General features: G+C 33.8%; 1 protein-coding gene across 3 annotated transcripts in view; it reads left to right on the forward strand.

Moving 5' to 3' along the window:
* LOC118183273 (adhesion molecule nephrin-like) overlaps positions 1-15,808 on the forward strand; it is a 714,613-nt gene that overhangs the window by 608,073 nt on the left and 90,732 nt on the right. The window lies entirely within an intron of this gene.

Here is a 15,808-nt window from a genome sequence, read left to right on the forward strand (position 1 = left end):
TTTTATATTATAAAGAAGCACAGTAAAGATACATTTTAAGTGTCGCATATTATTTTAAATGCTATTTACTATATAGTATAATATTTAAAGCAATGCTAAATAGTGTCCGGCAACATAAAGACAGACAAGCTAAAAACGAATAATAAGTATTTATTCATTCTTTCATTCATTTGCCCGCTCGCAAGCAAAGTGCGTAAAATCCGCTAAATCGTCCAGCAAATTTATTCGCATTCATACAGCTATTCCTCGTTGTTAATCTGTAATACTTTCAGCACTAAAATGTTGTTTTTCAAGTAATGTAAAGAATCTGCAACATTAATCGAATTCTTATTTTCTGATTAGCCATTAAAATATTAGAAGCACTCTGTAATAACATAGAACAAAATGTATAAAAACTACAACCGGTTTTAAGTTAGACCACCTAATTAATTTTCATTTGTCAGATACTCAAATTTTAAAAGTTTACCCTAAGGCTACGCATGGGAAAGAATTGCCTTTTGTTCTTTATTAAAAAGTAATGTTGTAGTTGTATGATAGGATATTGCCACTAGTCATTACTTTGCTTAGGAGACAAAATGTGGTGCAAGAAGCACAAAAAACTGCATATGAGATATTTAACTGAGTGTTCCAGTAAAAGACCAACTCATACTAGTTTTTACAACGTGCCTTCAATCGCTGGATAGCCTGACAAAAATTCCAAATATGATAAAGCACAAATGCACACAGAGAGATCTTAAAATTTTATTTTGTCTCCAAAATAAATTTTGATTTAACGATATTATTAGAATTTGAAGGAACGTTATAAATAAATATAGCAAGATTAAATATAAATAAATTTAGTTCTTTCAGGCTCCTCATTACAGATTTGTTAAGCTTTTCTAATGGTTTATTTCCCGTTGTTGTGATTAAAAGATTACAAAAAATACTATTATTTAGAGAGGTTTAAAAAAGATTAAAAGTACAAAGATGTAAAAAAATTAACATAAATTTTTTATGCATATTTTATACAGAATTAAAATTTTATACCCTAGTTATCGATCCGAAATGTTTTTGCTGGTTACATCTTTAAATATCGTTTCCTACAGCGATAACTTAAAAAGTGATTTAAATTATATTAGTTAAAGTGATGTAAAAAAATAGGCGATAAAAGAAATATATAAATGTATTCTTCTAGCTTAGACAGGGAAAAGATCGATCGTTTTTGAAACTCTGTAAATGTTCATTAGGTAAATTTTTTTGGATCCCAGTGCAAATTAGAAAACATTATACATATAATGTTTTATATTTGCATTTACGCTAACAGAGATAAATTTTTTCTTGAATGTACCATTCACTATTTCTGACCATGAAACAAGAAAAATTAATTGTGCCTTCGCTGGGATTCGAACCATGTTTCTTCTAATGTTAAATGGATATGCTAACTCCCAGCAATACGAGAAGGCCATGAATGATTGCAATGATTCTTTACATTTTCATCCATTTTAAAAGCACCAGCGGCCGAGCGGTAAAAACGCTGAACACTGGTAGTTCGGTCCGAGGTTCGAATCCCTCAAACGGGCTGGCTGCATGGGAGTTTTCATGGTTGTACCCATGTGTAATGTGTATACGAGCCAGTTTCCCTTAGAAAGTCCTCCACGAAGGCATCCCTCCTTTTAGGCAGATAGCCCTCGTGTGCTTTGCCATAATAATCCATCCATCCATTTTAAAAGGTGACTGGGGAGACGGACGAGACCTAATTTACTATTTCCAATAGGCTAAGAGTTATCATCCATCGTTTAGTCGAGAGTAAACTGTAGAAAATCATAAAACATATCGAAACTGCAAAAAGTAAATAAATTAAAAAGAACGGAAAATTTACTGTTTTATCGCCGGATTCGTGCTATGGATCTCTCAGTCTTAACTGTACTTTTCAATCATTTATAATTCGAGCAGACGAAAGGGGAATTTATAAAACACACATTTTATAAAACATCTTCACATATTTTGAATTCATGCATTATTTCATAAATGAATAATAGATGAATATTAGTCATATTTTAAATTTTAATGGCATATAAAACTTTCAATTAGTATTATATTACAGTGAAGATAACTCCAGTATTCCTCTAAATGTGGACAAAGTGTGTACAGTGGGCAAATCATGCATCAAATAGGCGAAAAATTTAATTTTTTCCAAAATATAAGCCTTAAATTAAGTACTCGAAAACTGATTCCAAAAGTTAGTAAATATTAGCTGTAAATGTGACATTGTAATTATACCATGAGGAGTCTTTTTAATAATTTATAAGCGAATGTAGTGCAGATGTTGCCCGACAAAGTGCTGACTGCAAGTTCCGTATCATTAAGGCACTGATAAAGAGTTGGATTTTTTGGTCTCGTTTTATTGTCTTTTTATGCCAGACAGAATTCGCGTGGGTTATTGGTACATACCTACATCTTATTTTTTAAGTACATCGACATCCGGGTAATAAAAACAATAAAATATTTGAAAGTTTCTTGTTCCAAATGTGATTCTAATTCCGGGAAACGGGCTTGGCTACTTTGGTGTTTTAGTATTTTTTTCCCATGTAACCTTAGAACTTATTTTTCATAGAACCTTCTTCACGAAAGCATCTCTTACCTTAAGTCAAATAGCTTTTGTTGCTTATCAAATAAACCAAACCAAATATAACACATGATTTATTTGAACAATTCAAACTTACGAAACTTTGCAGCTTTAGTCTCCTGTTAGAACACAAGTTAGTTCTTTGTCATAATCAAGGTCATCCATTTCATATTAAAAATTGTATTTATATCAAATATTTATGCAATTTCAAAATAATATACGAAATTAGTAATAAAGGTGAAAACACGAAAAGTTAAGCAAATTTTCTTTGATATTAACTAAATCTTTTAGTTCCGGAATTAATTTTAAAACGTTACTTGATAATTAATAAAATAATTTTATTTTACTTTCAAGCCGAATTAAAGTGATATTAACTTCTTGCAAAAAACAGCTTCAGAAAATTATTCAAAAGAGCACAACACCCGTGAAATTTGTTTTAAAGGAAAGAAAAATATATTAATATCTTTTCTTAAACCTCGAAATTCATTTGCTACAGCATAAAGAACCATTTTGGGAAATCATATATAATTTTAAATTATTCCCTGAGGATCCAAAGTAAATCTAATTTTTCAAAAACCCTTATACGCGAGCCGAACACAAGAATAATATGAAATTCCAAAGGGCATTTCTTTTCATTCCATACATCACTTTCGGTAAAAGAGCTTCAGCAATAACGAGTGGAAAGGAATATGTAATTTAGCCATGCAATTAACTGAATTTGAATAAATCCCTATTTCAAGAAAAAAAAAAATACGAACACTTATTCTAAGCCAAGCAGAGAAATGCGCAGCAAATAAATACGTTTCTTTCGATGAAAAATTTTGAATAAAAAATTATTCTCCCTGAGGAAAGAATTATCGGGCATCCAGAATTGAATCCAATTAATCACAGACTGGAAAATAAATATTATCTCGTGCGTAACACTACGCCGGGTCATGGCCTTCAATTTTTCAACGCAAGATTGAGTACCACCGTTATCCGACAACGTAATTGTTTCAGTAACATACATCAATTTTTCACCAGGTGGAGTTTTGGGTAAACAGTTTCACTATTTTATTTTTCAAAATAAAATAGTGAAACTCCTCTGTTTTTCAATAGCGTCTCCTATAAATTAACAGGAAGAGATAGATAAGCTGAATACTTTCACTTTTGGCATTTTTTCCTCTTCTATGTCAAACTTCTGACAGCCGAAACTGCCATTGCCTTCTCATAACTTTTACACTTTGCTTGGTTACAAACTTCAAAAAACTGCGATTTCTATAACTTAGTAGATAACAATGAATTACTTGTTAACTTTAACATAGCTATCTCTAATGGATAATTTTGCTGGACCGTTATTATTAAATGCTAGCTTTTTATCTTCCTTTTAATGAGTAAATTTTAAGTGCATAAAATGTGTAAAATTATTCTGATGATCAAGTTCAGAATATTGGTTCTTAGACATCTAAACCATGTGATAAACTTCCAGAAACAATCATATGAATTCAATAAAAATTATATTTTTTTAAGTGTAAACTTTGTAAATATTATCGTATGCACAATTCACGCACATAAGTATCGCCACTGAGGGAGGGGTTTAACAATGGACCAATGAGCTTCTATTGCTCTTGTTACCTGAATTTACTGTCGATATTGGGCGCATGTTGTTGTTTACGTTTTATTTTGCACTTGTTTCGCAGTTATATATGTATGACGTAATATTATATACGTATGCTACAATTTTATTAGAAATTCTCATAATGCATTCATTTCATAAGTTTATTTAATCATCAACATTTCACTTTCGTGGCATATCATCGCTCTTTATATCGAGAAAATGACTCAAGATACAATTAGACTCGAATATTATGCGTTTACTAACACTTGTGGATTACGGGAATTCACGTGTACAGATTTTAGAGCTGAAAACAACTGGAAGTGTTACAATGAATGTAGTATTTTTTTATCTCAATGCTTGCATTCCTTTGTTTCTGAAAGCGTAAGATTCGAAATATATATTGTGAGCCATCTTAATATACCTATTGATGACAGTAAAAGTTACATATCAATAAATTAAAAATATTCGTGGCGAAGAGAATTTCTTGTACAGCCAAAATATGAACCGTTATTAATGTGAAATTCAACACACTTAACAGGTGTGAATGCAAATTAGGAAAATTCACATTGAATAAAACAGTGCTTTGACTGTTTTTATAGAACATCTTTTTCATACAGACTGCAATAAAAATTGCTTACCCTTCTACTACTTACATGTATAATTGTGCTTATATTTGATTTAAATTCGTAGTAAAAATTTTCACAAGACATCCACAATGCTTCAATTACTTTTAAAATTAATACAGGAAATTGCATGACAAATCATTTTCAGCCATCTTTCTCAAAGCACGGCAAAGGTCATGCGAAATGACAGAAATATTACTGGAAGCCCATTGGTTCATTCTAGAAACCACTCCCTCGGTGGCTGTATAGATGTGCACTTAAGAAATATGCTTACCGTATGTAATAGCATATTTTTGTCTCAATCGTGTAAGTTTCTTCCTAGTTCTTTCAGCGCGTGATTTAGAAACTTCTGATTCATGGTAACAATGTAAAATGTATGCATAACTAAAAAACTATCTTGTGTAAATAAAAAAACGTTATTTTGAAATTTAAAAGTCCTCTGAAGTAAAAGTATGAAACGATTCATATTTCACACATTTTCTAGTCATTCTATAGAATGCCAAATGAGAAACGGGACAAAGTATGAAATACATCTGCGATTCGTTTCGAATAATACGATACGATTTGTATCGAATGAGATTGTAGTCGATAGTGGATAAAACCAACATGATAATTACGTATTTATCAAAGATATTTGCTTTTCTGTCACCTGAATGGTGAATTGGAAATTTTGTATGGTTAAATGATGAAATAAATACTTTGTACAATCTCTGTTTCAAAACTGAAAATGCTATTGAAGGTAAAATAAATTCTAAAATCAATCTACAAATACAAGTCAAAAAATGAAATTAAATTCTGAAAAAAAAATCACGCTGTTTTTTTTGGGAACTACTGGGCGATTTTCTATTCCTGATGTCCACAAGGGGCGAGGTGATTTCCGCAACATACTGGCAGTTGTAAAATAAGTGGGACAGAGGTTGTTTTCTACCGACTTGGAACTTCTGAAGGAATTTTAAAACAAGTATATGCGAGATCACCATTCACGTTATGCCCGAAGAACTTGCTTAGAATTGAAGATACTCCTGACGACGAAATGGTCATTTGCAATTGCTCAGTCCAGTGAAGCGGCCAAATGTATGTGTAAAACAAAGTGCCAAAATATGAAATCTCTTTGCATGAAAAATATAACGAAATGTAATTCAGAATGGTTACCATGTTGCAACAAGAAGGTTAACTTTAATTTCTTATTTTTTGATGAAAATTTTGTTTCCTTTAATAAGAAAGGCATAAATTTTGTTTTGTACAGCTTTAATTTTTTTTACGCATTTTGAATAATTGTTTGTACTGGCACTCTCACTTTTCAGAATATCATTTGTATTTTAGAGAAATGCGCGTTCTTTATATAATAGCCTTATCAGAATCTTTTTCACACTTTGCCTAAATCCCGGATTGCATCTAAACGCAATGCGTACGTGAGATAATTAAACAGTATCTTCGGCTAACAGTTGAAATATTCACGTATATCGTCCTCTACAAAATATCCTACATTAATTATAAGGAGGATTATTTTTACATTTTTATTTGTAGAAATTTAGTCTTGGTTATAATAATATAATAATAAGCTTGCTGAGCAGCTTAGAACATAAAATTAAAATGCTTATCATATCTGATTTAAGCTTTAGTTTTCCCCATGTCGTACTGAAAGTATCCTGTTTATTCGCAAAGGGTTATTCATTTATAACTGGCGAAACGTGCCTAGAGAAAATTATGCTTACTAAAAGAATGGCAAATTGTTAACACCATAACAGGAAGTCACAACATCAATCAAAAGACATAGCGTATCAAGGAAATATATTTTAACAGGGTAGCGAAAGCTATAATGATCGGCATTTTTTAAATTAATATTAAAATTAAACAATGGTTCTGCGTAATTTGTCACTTCTGATAAAATTTTTAAGAAATGAAATTATTCGAGAAATTTTTAAGTTAGTGTGAAAGCGCTTTTTTTTAACTATTTTTTCGTGCTATTAATTTTATCAAAGCTAATAGCGATATTCTGGAAAAATATGTTTTTTTCTTTGTCTATTTAATTTTTGTGTCTAACAAATGCAATTTGTCATTTTTCTAATCTCCGGAATATAGAAGTTGCATTTTTATATATTTATTCTTTGTAGCATTGTGATAAAATTGCATGTGGACGAATTACATGAACTATGTTGCCTCTCTGACTTATGAAGGCTGATGTAGTCTAACTTTCATGTTACTTAAAACATAGAAAAAATATTAAAAAACACTTTTTCGAGTAAATATCTTGTAAATAAATTAAGGAATTAAACATAGAAATTAATGAAAGAATGCAGAAAAGAATTGGAGCTACTCGCGTACTGCGGTAGAATGCAATTTGCTGTCAGGCGAAATGCAGTAGAAATCATATTCCTTCACGTAGAAGACATTGTGCTGGATAGAATGAAAGAAAAGGAGCTATGAGCAAGTTTTTGCCATTCCCTTGACAGGAGTAAAATGGAAATTGAGTCATTAATGAGATAGGTATGCAAAAATGTTTGGAAATTTCTAAGAAATTCAATCTGAGAGGCGATAATGCAAGCAGTAATTTTAGCCTCCTAAGGAAAAAGTTGTAGTTCTTATCCTAACAATCACATGGTCTAATGAACATCTTATCTTTCTCCTTCTTATTCTTTGACATATCTCATGCGTTTCTTTACCTTAAATTTTAGAGATCGGATCTGTGGGTTTCTCATATATACTCAAAACAGTATTGGAGAAGAATTTTATGAATCGTTATAACATAAATTTCAGTATTACATCTTTTACAGCTGAGAATTTGCTTGAAACGTTTAATACGGAGAAAGTTTCATTCAAGTGAGCATTTGTAAAATATCATTCATGACTTTTCCTTCATTTCTGTCGCAGATGTAGGCAGATCTGTGCTGAGACCACCTTGTTTCTTTCGAACAAGCACTGTCACTTCCACGAGAAGCACAGGAATTTCTACTTCGTTCATTATAATAATACTTCAATAAATCTGAACTGAGCTCTAATAATACTACAGTCAGGGAGAAGTTGACAGTTTGGGGCTTATTTGCTCTAATTGACACTGAAAATTTTCGTTTGTTTACTAGTAAACTGCATAAAATATATACTTCAGATCTAACTAGTTGCTTTTTTATGGTTATGTTAAGTTATTTAATTGCGGTAAAACCTCGAGAGCTATCTGCCTAAAGGGAGGGATGCTTTCGTGGAAGACTTTCTAAGGGAAACTGGCTCGTATACACATTACACATGGAGAAAACCACGAAAACACCCATGCAGCCAGCCCGTTCGAGGGATTCGAACCTCTGCTTTTTTTTATGAAAGGATACATAATTTTAACTTATGTCATGCACAAGTTGTTTTATTTTAGAAAAAAAAATGGTTTAGTTGTCTGAGCCAAAGCAAATTATTTATTTTCATACTGTGACCTCCAATTTGTAGCAGAAAACATTTTGACATTATTCAAGTTTGTGCAACTCAAATTATGAAAACTCATTACCCGAATCCTTTTTTTTTTTTTTTTTTTTCTATTTAGATTAAGAGAAATTATTTAAGTGAGTTATTTTTAAGTTTAATTTTATTTTAAAATGTAAACTCTTTCTAGAATTTAAATAGCATTGATAAGGTAATATTGTTTTTTTGCAAAATGTCCTTAATTAATTTATAGAATCGTCAAAGGCAAGTAAATTTATCGACAATGTTAAGCAAATATGTAGCCTATCAACATTCATGGAACTGCAATTGAGTACTATACACAGGCCTGTAGTTTATTGCATATTTTGGGAATCATTCCATAGTCACAGGTACTGCCTTCTATATTTAGACTACTTTTCCTTCAATTAATACTTTTCTGTGTTTTGTAATATGATTAATCATAATAATGCGTATTATTTTTGGATTCCCATTTCGCACTTCAACCAATATCTCATCATGGAGATGGTACCGCAGTTATACTCAGTAGATTGAGTAGGACATGCTGATTAGCTAGCAAAATTTTTATTTCATTGGGTCGGTGAGAAAGTAATTTCGATTTGCATAAATAGATAGAGTTATGTTAATTTTCTTATTCTTCAATCAATGTTTTAATTTTTATCTTCTGAGATTGGGCACCTGGCACTTTTAGGTTGGTGTGGGAAAGCATTCTATGTATGTTTATTCACAACTATTAGTTTACGATCAGTTTTAACACGAGTTGCAAAAATAAACATTTTTTGCATATTTTAGTTTTTTATTAGCTTAAAGACGAGAAGGCGCCTGAAGCTCACAAAGAGATATGTCGAGTTTATGGACCTCTGGAATATTTATAGTTATATGTCGGACCTCTGGAATACCGGCCCAGCGTGCAGAACGACTACACCACGCCGGCACGCTAGGAAGGCGGGAGAAATACCTTATATACTCCCCTTTTTAAAGGGCTACTGGGGTTTTTAGGGGACCCAGTCGCCAAATCCTGGGTGAGGAGAAACATCATTCAACACCCTTTTAGTTCGGGCGCCACTGTAGACATTAGGTATATCTTTGGAAGCAGGCAAGATGAGAAATGAGCAATCGCCTTCGCCGGGAATTGAACCATGGACCTCTGGAATACCGGCCCAGCGTACAGAACCACTACACCACGAAGGCAGGCTAGGAAGGTGGGATAAATACCTTATATATACTCTCCCTTTCAAACGGCGTCGGGGGTTTTTAGGGGACCCATTCGTCAAATCCTGGGTGTGAAGAATCCTCATCCAACAGCCTTTTTTAGTTCGGGCGCCACTGTAGAGACATTACGTTAATTGGAAGCAAGAGATACTGAAAAATTAGTAACCGCCTTCACCAGAAATCGAACCACGGAACTGTGAAATACCGGCCCAGCGTGCAGAACCACTGCACCACGAAGGCACGCTAGGAAGGCGGGAGAAATACCTTATAATTTATTTCGAAATTTACAAAACTTCTTAAATGATAAAAATTTCCATGATAACGATGACCTCAGATTGCACTTAGTTGAAGTTTTTACTGATAAAGATCAGAAATTATGTTAGCACGGAATCATGATGTTTCCAGAAAAGATGGCAAAAGGTCGTCGGAAAGACTGGAAGATATTTGATGGATTAAAGTTCGTTGTTTGCATGTAGAAATTTAGTTTAAATTCCCACTAAAAAATGAAGTTAATTTCTTGACAACCCGAAATTTAAAAATATTAAATACTTTCAAATAAATGTAGCAATCTGAATTAAATTAATAATTTCTTTAAAATATAAACCGTGCATTTTTGTCTTTTTGTATTGTTCCAATCACCGATTTTAAGATTATTTGAATATCGTAATAGGATCAATTTTAAATATTGTTGCAGATTAATTGTCCTATATGACTGATGCAGTTCCAATAACTGGAATTTTACTGGAAATTTCTGGTTTTCAATTATTATGAAAAGTATCTGCGTACTGTGACATCTGAACACCCGTGTTGGGTGAAAGAAAAGAGCAGTTGTCTTTTAAATACTTATTTTAGAAACTTAATAAGAATCTCTTGATTACTATTAAATAATATAATCAACCATTACAACCATAATTTCCACAATGGCCGCTGGATGCAGCCACCGCGCTGGATTTGCGTCTTCTTCCGAGTCTTTCACTACATAAAAAGTTTACACAAAAGATCCTCTCTTTCGTTTTGTTAAAAGTCTTATCGGAAATACCTGGAATGGGGTAATTACTAAGTCCCTTATGCCCGGAAACCGCACCAGGGAATTTCCGCAACACATTTCCTCAAAGTCCTAGCCAACGATTAGTCTGAACAAAAACAGGAAGTTCTTCTCATTAAGCACATGTGTGTCAGAGGTATGTATATGTTACAGTACCATCTTGAATTCTATATAATAATCTTTACGATAAAATGAATGGGGTCCTTATTTTTAGCAAGCCATAACTTACCTCTTTACTACTAAAAAGAATAGGCTTCTATAAAGCTGATGATATATAGTCAAAATTTCAGTTATTAATTGTAAAACACAATCATGAGAAGTCAAACTTAAAATTTTATTCAGCTTCAGAGCATTCCGAAATACAGCCTTCAGGGTCTTTTCAGGCCACAACACCTAGACCCAGGAGGGTACTGTTAATAACAGGAACACATTAGCTTTTAGACGTTAAGCGTCAAAAAGATTGTTAATAAACACAATTTATTGATAACTAGAAAATCTTTAACGTATTTAAAGCTTACAGGCGCTATATCTTTCTGCTGTGCTAGCTGATCAGTACACTAGAAGGGAAACTGAGGCCTAGAAGTATGTCTCAGGAATTCATAAACAGATCTACTTACACTTGCATGTTTCCCTGTATTCGATGCGAATATCGTATATTTCAGGCTGCGTTATGGTCTGATGTTCTTAATAGCGTTAAATTAAAAAGTGGAAGGAAAAGATGTGAAACTTTAAGTAAGAATCACTCGTTAGACTGAAAGTTTTGAAATGCATGAATATATATCTTCATCAAAATCTGACCGATCGTCATCATCGTCATCATCTCGAGGAATCTAATGCAGAAATTCACACATCTTTATTATGTATGGTTTTACGATAAAAATGTAATTATATTTGAAATGAATGCAATCGTTACTTTCTCCATTTTTTATCAACTGAATATTTAATGAGCTCTTCGAGTGTGTTTTATGCAAATTTATAAAAATAAATAAATCTGAATTAATATTGAGCGAAAAGGGATTTGAGGAAAGTATTTTTTATGGAACACGGAGGATGTCTCTTTTTATGCTTGCCTCAGCGCAATATGAATTCATAAAGTAATGAAATAATGGAAATCTTAAAATTTTGGAAATTAGTAATAGTTTCGATACTGCATCTGGATATCTGATACAGTTTGATAATTCTGGATCTCTGATTATGGTATCTAGAATATTTTTTTTTTATCTGTACACTAAAAGAAGAAAACGTTTAAGTAAAATACGTGTTTAAATACATCACTATTAATTACCTGCTAAAAAATGCCTTGATACATTTTGAAAGAGAAATTTGTTTTACTTTTTTAGTTTAGTGAACATTTGTTTTCTGTCAGCCTTTCTACGAAATTCTGTATTCGCGTGTTGATTAAGACTGAAAATAATGAAATCCTTCAAAGCATTCCATGCTAAAATGAGTTATGTGGGGGGGGGATTAAATTATCACCACTTTAGATTGGCCAACGAAATTTCTAGCTCTTTCTTTCATACGCGTTTTAAACGGATACAGGAGAAAACAAAGCAAACCATCGTCGTACAAAACATCGTGGAAGAAAAGAAAGGAAGGAGAAAACTTCGCAGCTCCAAAACATCGTATATATAGTATAAAACATCGTCGTGGATAAAAGCCATTAAAAAACATAGCAGTTTTAAAATATCATCCAAAAAATGTATCATGGTAAAAAATAAAGTACTACCTATAAATCATCGCATGACGATGAAATGACAGATATATCGGGCTTTAAGGAAAATTAAACATTCAAAAATAGAAACTGAGAAGACAATTAATCCTTAGTAGTTAACAGAATTTTAAACTGATGTAAATTACTATTAAATGTCATTATTTAATTAATCTATTTTATGGAATTATAATGGAAATTTTTTCATGAAAAATCTGGTTTAAAAATATTAGAAAAAGGAAGGTGAATAACTGCTTAATGCTACCTATATTAAAATTGTTTAATTAATTATTAAATAGAAAAATTATTTTCTTCCAATTTGTTAATCTGATATCGTTTCAGTAAAAATTGAATCTTCCTTTGTTTCAATGCAATGATTTGTAGGTGGTCTATTTTTACCACTATATTCTTCTCGCGGTTTTAAAACTGCAAATGCTTTGAACAGTTTCATTTTCGGCGACGATGTTTTATACCACGATGTTTTCTCGTTGCTTTCTTTTCTCCTACGATCGCGTTTTTGCCTCGTGTTGTTTTCTCAGTGACGTTTTCGTCCGCGTTATTTTTGGCCGAAGAACAGAATTTCACAGAACAGAAGATGCTAAAAATAAACTCAAAGAATTGAAAGCTCAGTTAGCTCTAACTCCAGGCGATCTAACAAGTCAGCTTCAACCTTTAGATATTTGCATTAATAAACCATTTAAGCGATTTATAAAGGAGGAAGTGGAATAGCTGGACGTAATCTTCAAATTTTGAGGTTACACCACCAGAAAGAAGAAAGAGGCTTAGCATGTCGGAAGTTTGTGAATGGGTCAAAGCTTCATGGGATGCTGTGAAAAAAGAGACAGTGGTTAAATCATTTAAGAAGTGTAACATGAGTAATGCATTGGATGATAAAGAGGATAATTTGTTGCATGTAGGATCAGATGCTGATTTAGAAGGAGTTTTAAGTGACTCTTCATTTAGCTCTGGAGATAAGTGTCTGGGTTTTGACGAAGAATATTAAAATGTGTTCTTTCCAAGGTAAGATAGATTGGGTACTTGCAGAAAATATTGTTACGAATTTGGTATTTAAAAAGCTAATGTTAGTTCAATTATAAATTAAATGGTTTTATTTCTCGCGCAGTGCAGCGCGTGACGAATATTAAAAGAAAGCTAAGCCCCGGAAAATTGAAAATACAAGACCGCGTGCATTAAATAAATAAATATCGCTTTTTGATTTCGAGAAAGTACTGGAAAATTCTAGCGCGTGATTTTAAAAATTTATAAAAGGAAGAAAACATCTCAGTTTGTAGTAGTTGCTTAGTTTGTTGTTGTTTAGAAAACTACTGTGAGGTATTGTAATACTGCATGATAATTTGAGAAGATTTAAGCATTTTTGTTGTGATAATAATAAATTTTTGTTCATTTTGCATCGGACTTGTGCATTCATTTCATAACGAACCCGTACGCACACAACAATTTTTGGTGTCAGAAGTGGGATTTGAATGCCAATAACAAGAGCGATGAAGGAGCAATTGAGACAGCTCATCAGTGCTTTTGCTGCATTTAAAGCAGAAATGAAAGAAAAGATGGATGCTGGTCAGGATAAGATGGAAGATTCCGTTAAAGGAGAGATGAGATCTGTTAGGGAGGAAATGAAATTGGGGCAGGAATCCGTTAAGGACGAAATGAAAGCCGTTCAAGCTGGTCAAGAAGAAATAAAAAGAGAAATTACCTGCATAATAGAAAATAAATTTGAAGCTATGGAAGGCAGAATTGACACAGTTGAAAATAAAGTTGGACAAATTGAAGAAAAAGTTTCTTCCGTAAAAGAACAAATTGAAGAAAGAGTTTCTTCGGTGAAAGAAGAAATAGAAGAAAGAGTTTCTTCTGTAAAAGAACATATGGAAGGAAGTGTTTGTGCCGTCCAACACCAAATCGAACAACAAATTGATGATAGGGTTTCTGCAGTAGCCAAAGAAGTGGATATTTTAAAGAAATTCGTAGCGACGGCAGGGAACAATAGTGATGGTTTTAAATTTTTACCCATGCCTGCTCGTCCCTCTCTGAAGTTATCCACTTATGATGGGAAGACCACCTGGCAGGTGTAAAAAACACAATTTTCTATAGTGGCGGATGCGAATGGATGGGATTCCCAAACTAAGGCCTGTCATCTCGCCGCTTCGCTGATAGCAGACGCAGCGGATATCCTGCAGACGCTTCCTGAAAACCAAAGACTAGATTTCGAAGCTCTGTCCGGCGCCTTGGAGTTGCGCTATGGGGAGAAGTATTTAAAAGACTACAGCAGGCTCCAATTAAAATCTCGTCAACAAAAGCCTACCGAAACACTTCAGGAGCTCGCCACGGATGTTGAAAGGCTGCCCCATCTCGCCTTTTCAGAATGCCCGACAGAAACAAGGGAAATCCTGTCCTTGCAATACTTTATCGACGGCATCCCAGATACTGAAATACAGAAAGCTCTACGAATGGCGGATGTAAAAGATTTAAAAAGTGCTCTAGTGTACGCCATGAAATTTGAGGCAGCCCAGCAAGCCACTCGTCGAGACCGCCACCCAGTCAGAGCTGCTCAAGTCCAGGAGCCAGGGGATCAAGTCACCGCTCGTCTAGACGATTTAACTAGACAACTGAACGCCTTGAGACGGAATATTGGTGAGAAGAAACCGACCGTTAACTGGAACTGCGGTGCTGAAGGACACATACGACGAAACTGCAAAACACCCCAGGGTACGGATGTTAAGACCGCTTCTAACAAGCAGCAGGGAAACTAATTAGTGGCCATCTCGCGGGGCGGAGGTTGCCAGATAATGAAAAGCCCCCGTTTAAAGCGCTTCAGATTTCTGCAGTGAGAGGCGGCAGTAATGGACTTTTCATAATAGGACATATTAATGGAGTTCCGTGCAATATGGCGATAGATACAGGAGCCAACGTTACCATCATCCGAAAAGATTTGGCTCAACAACTGGGAAACAAACTTATCTGGACGCTGCCCTGCGTTACACTCCAGACCGTGTCCGGTGAGAAGATCGACATCGATGGAAAAATAAACGTTAACATCACGTTTGGAAGTTCCGCTTACCATCACACGGCATATGTAGCAGAGATCACTGATTCTTGCATACTCGGATTGGACTTTCTAAGGAAATACAATTTTTCCTTGGACTTTAAAAATAACGAATTGCGTTCTACATCTGAGGACATAGCCCTATTCGGAATTAATGATGGAGTGAAATCTATCCACAAAATTATAGCTCAAGATGATATCACAATTCCCGCAAGAACCGAGTTTTTACTTCCTGGATCCATAGCCGAAAATAGAAATTTCCGCTACGGCATCATAGAATATCCAGATAACTGTAATAGCCCAAACGGAGTACTAGTAGCCTCAACACTCGTCGACCTATCCAGAACGGTTATCCCGGTGAGAGTCGCCAATGTAACTGAGAAGGCGAGAGTTATTAAGAAAGGTGAAGTGGTTGCAACATGTACTCCAGTAACCACCGTTGAAAGAAAGAGTAACATCCAAGAAGCCATGCCTTCAGAAAGCATTACATCAGAGTTACTTCAGAATGCGCAATTAAACGATGAAGAGAAGAAT

Source organism: Stegodyphus dumicola, chromosome 6 (genome assembly GCF_044657685.1).
Source record: "Stegodyphus dumicola isolate Sdum_Otavi_A_Nest chromosome 6, ASM4465768v1".
In the NCBI taxonomy this organism is placed as follows: Eukaryota; Metazoa; Arthropoda; class Arachnida; order Araneae; family Eresidae; genus Stegodyphus; species Stegodyphus dumicola.